The sequence below is a fragment of the Plasmodium gonderi genome, assembly GCF_002157705.1.
Source record: "Plasmodium gonderi DNA, contig: Chr05, whole genome shotgun sequence".
NCBI classification, from domain to species: Eukaryota; Apicomplexa; class Aconoidasida; order Haemosporida; family Plasmodiidae; genus Plasmodium; species Plasmodium gonderi.
Window position 1 is genome coordinate 505,149 of NW_021628930.1, and position 5,195 is coordinate 510,343.

Below are 5,195 nucleotides of genomic sequence, written 5' to 3' on the forward strand. Positions count from 1 at the left end.
TCAACGCCATAAAAAGGTGAAACAAACTAAACAGATTGAGGCAAAAAACGAAGAAAAAAACATTTGCACATGTTAAAAGTTTTTAACATAATATTTCAATTAAGGCTGTAAGCTTCTTTTACGAATTTTTATTTTATTTATTTTTTTTTTTTAGTAACTTCATTTATTACATGCACGTGTAAAAGTAACAGCGTTGTTTTAATAATTTTAAATTAATTTGATTTTTAAAAATGTGTATGCAGAAAACGATTAATTGTTATTATAACAAGTCAAAAATGAGCACATATATATATATATATATATGCGCATGCGTTTTTACATATTTATGCACACTCTAAATAATGGATAATGCTTATCTGACATGAACTCAGCACGCTTATTATAGAACTTGTAAAGCATAAATTATTCAGAAAGTAATTCATTTTTGGTGCGCACGAATTTAATATTCTAATATTGAAAAATCTAATTTTAAAGTGAGAAATGAAAATAATGATACGGCAAAGTGGTAATAATAATTGGTCGATTTGTTTTCCATAGTTCTTTTAAATCATTATACATATGGGGTGGAGGGGTGGGATGTAGGTATATGTGCATTTCCGTTTACACATGCGCTTGCTCTTGTGTTTTCACTTTTACCTACACATGCACGTCAATGGCGCTTTGCGAATGTTTGAAAATTGAGAAAATAATTGCTTTTCAGTAAAAATAGAGTGTCTTAAAAAAATGAGCATAAAAATTGAGGTGCCGTTGATTTGTTCCGTGCAGTTGATAATCTGAACGATCTCTGGCCTTTATGACAAAATGACATTCATTCTTTTTTTTCCACATGAACTGGCGAAATGGATTGAGCATTGTATATATATGCATGCACATATGTGTATGTGTGTGTGTGCACATTTGCACTCGTGTATGTGTATGTATATGCCAATGTGCGCATGTTCCATGAGACCATCCTTTTTGCCATCAGAGTAGGGAAAAAAGAACAGAAAAAATATATGTATTGAGAAAGGCGAAGGGGATATACCCTGAAAACATAATATATAACACGTCGCTTCATCCAGTATATATATACACACAAATATGAGAAATCATTAAAAATGAAAATTTATCATGCGTCCATTCTGCATAAGGATTTCAAGTATAAATAAATCCTTTAAAAAATATTATGTCATCATCATCATTATAATAAAAAAAAAAAAAAAAAAAAAAAAAATGCATACTAGTAGCTCATATAAAATTACCACTCTTTGTTCTCTATCCTTCCTTTCTTCCCAATGGGGTTTTATTTTATTTTATTTTTTATTTTTTTTATCATGTTATTGTGTCATATAGAAATACACATAGATATATATTACAACATATTGTGTATATGAATTCTATTTGTATTATAACTTTTCTCAAGTTCCGCTTCTCCACCGTGTGGACAAATCGTTTTCGTTACTGAAATAATAACACATTGAAAATTCCTCATTTATTTTATTTTTGCGTCCATTTTGACAGCATAATATTACCGAAATATCAAAAAGTGTTTTGTACATTTGACTAGAAAATAGTCATCTATTTCATTACATTTAAGTAGTTACCAAAATTAAATTTCTTACCTTGTGCTCCTACATGTACGCTTATGTGTGGATTAACACATTATAACCAATTTTATAAGTAGTTATAACCAATTTTATAAGTAGTTATAACCAATTTTATAAGTAGTTATAACCAATTTTATAAGTAGTTATAACCAATTTTATAAGTAGTTATAACCAATTTTATAAGTAGTTATAACCAATTTTATAAGTAGTTATAACCAATTTTATAAGTAGTTATAACCAATTTTATAAGTAGTTATAACCAATTTTATAAGTAGTTATAACCAATTTTATAAGTAGTTATAACCAATTTTATAAGTAGTTATAACCAATTTTATAAGTAGTTATAACCAATTTTATAAGTAGTTATAACCAATTTTATAAGTAGTTATAACCAATTTTATAAGTAGTTATAACCTATTTTATAAGTAGTTATAACCAATTTTATAAGTAGTTATAACCAATTTTATAAATTATTATAACCTATTTTATACCCCAATTTGTAACTCATTTTATGTCTCAATGAGTTCTATACATTCTCTCCCTTTTATCTTGGATTAATCTTACAAATAGATAATCTAAATATATGACATGCGTATTGAAAAATAAAGATACAGGAGGAAGAATACATGTAATTACACACGAAACGGATGTTCTTGTGCATTTTCCATTTTTTTTTATATACCTTCATTTCAAGGAGATTATATAAGAGTTGCATTTAAGAAATGTTTATAAGAAAAAAAAAAAAAAAAAAAAAAAAAAAAGGATAAATAAAATGAAATAGAAAATGATGATACCACTAGATATCGAAATGGTAACTCAAAAATGTTAATAATCCCTTAACATTTATTTTAATCATGCTTTTTTATTTACAATATAAATTCTATGATCTTAATTCAGGTATATTATAATCAATATTACAAATGTGTAAAATGCGTAATATTGATTATAATATAATTTATTCTTTCTGTTGCTCTTGTTTTACTTTATTTTATTACTCTTTTTTTTTTTTTTTTTTTTTTTTTTCTTTTATGCATTTTTCACACTCATAAAATTGCTTGTAATATAACTTAATGTTTAATTTTTCCTTTTCGTGTTTTATTATACATTTTAATTTTTGCTACCTCATCCATAAGTAATCAAAATGGAGTATTACATATAAATAAGTACATATTTTTCTTTTGTGGTGACGGGCAGCCCAGTGGTGATGCACTTGTACCTCAAGATGTAACTGATGAAGGTTCGATACCCGCGATTTTCTCGGGCTGGAGGTTAGCGTGGAGAGGGAGGGATTGTGGGGTTAAATTGAATTTAGCTGCAGGGGTCCCTTCGGCATAGTTAGTCACCCGAATTTTTTTTTTTCTTTTTTATATATATTATATATGTTATATATATTATATATATTATTTATAATATTTTTAAATGTATATTTTATTTATAAAAAATAAAATGAAAATACATTTACTTTTATGTTAAAATGATGTTGAAGTTTGAGACATTTTTATATTTTTTTTTTTAAAATCAGTCCTATTTTTTTTTTTTTTTTCTTTTTTTTGGAAATTCTATTTCAATGAAACTCTACAAAAATTAAAGTTGACAAACGAGCATGCATAGGCACACAGAAAATGTAGTTTCACACTTCTTACATGTATATATATATATATATATGTGTGTGTGTTTTTTTTTTTTTTTTTTTACATATTATTTTAACGTTTAAGAAACCTAATAAATATCAAGATAAGCTACTACTGACCTATACTTTCATTCCAAGCTTAAGACATACTTATTTTTTCTGGATTTTAAATTTTTCTTAAAATTTCTGTGTTTAAAATGTGTACATAAATATGATTGCTGAAAGAGTGAAAATAAATTTTGACACACTAAGCTTTACAAGTGTAAAACCTGTGGAGTGACAAATGAGCGAAAATTTTATACCATATAAAAAAAGAGATAAGAATTGTTTTTTCTATTCTTTAAAATGAAATTATTATGGAAAAGAAAGAAAAAAAAGAAAAAAAAAAAAAAAAAAGGAATATGTGAGAGTGAATACAATCTAAATGAAAATGCGCGAGCCGCAAGTTTAATAAAAATATTTAACATATAAAAATAAAGGAATAAAAATTAACTGGTATTGCACCAGATTTGTGTTATATCAAAATTATTTGTACAAAATTGCATTATGTTAATTATATTTGCATTGGCATTATGTACACGCCTATGTCACATTCCCTCTTTTATTTTTTATCTTGTTCCATGTAAGACATTTCCCGAGGTGTGTGCTTGTTGGAGGAACAAATAAAGACAAAATTGGAATTGTTTTATTTTTTCTTTGTCGTAGGTATTTTTTGTTATTCACTCAAGTTACAATGAGTGTAACATGGTTAACACCAAAACGGTCGGCAATTATTCCGTATGTATGTGCGTACATATATATATATATATACATGCATACGTACATACATACGTGCATGTATATTGTGTAAATATTCTGTGTCTTGCCGAAACGGATCAACTGCAATCATATAAACGCATGTTTTATTATAAAAAATTTATTCATTAATATACAAAGGAAAGGTTAAAAAATTGTTATAACTGAAAAATTTTCTAGGGCTACCCAAAGCTTATATTGTATGATGCACATTGGGTACTAGTAAAGTTGTGAAAAGGAGGTATGTCTAATCAGGTATAGAATTTTTTTCCTTTTTTCACAACTTCAACTTATAAAGTATCTCGAAATAAGCGATTTATATTTTTCTCTATAGTGAAAAAATAAATAAGTAAGTAAAACAAAGTAAACTTTTTATTTTTCCGAAAAAATACAATTTAATGTACATATATTTTTTATTCCATAAATGTTTTGTTATATTAGTGTGTACATTATTTTCATTGCATCATAATTTTTACCTATTCATAAAGACAACAAAGTATCTTAGCTCCAAATAAAAACAAATTTGGTGCATTAAAAATGAAACATAAAATTTATATCGATGCCTTAGTGGCTCTTGTATTTTTTTTTTTTTTTTTTTTTTTTTTTTTTTTTTTTTAAATATAGATTTTTTTTTTTTATTTTTTTTAAGTTTTTAAATTTTTTCTTTTTTTTTTTTTTTTATGTTTTTTTTTTTTTTTTTTACATCACCTTCTCCCTCCATATTTCTGTTTTAGATCTTTTTTTTTTTTTTTTTTTTGGTTAATTAGTTATAGAAAAAACAAACCAATCAGTAGGCAAAATTGTGAATAAAAGAGAAAAAAAAAAAAAAAAAAAAAAAAAAGGAAATTACCTGGATCAACATTACAATTACAAAATATGGAGAATAATAAATTTGAAAAAAATTGAATGGTGATTTGTTTTGCCATCCCACACACACACTCTTTAATGCAGGCTCCCTTATTAGTAAGCCAAATTAATGCACACAAAAGTGAAAATGAAAAAGAGAATTTACATTTATATTTATACTATATATGTACTTATACTATATTTAACTTTTCATGTGTGCGAATATTTACATACATATATCTTTGCGTTAAATAGGGACTACCGTTAATCTTACCTAAGTCATATATATTCACTTCTTCACATTCGCACATCACCTACCTTTCTGAACAGTTGTAGAA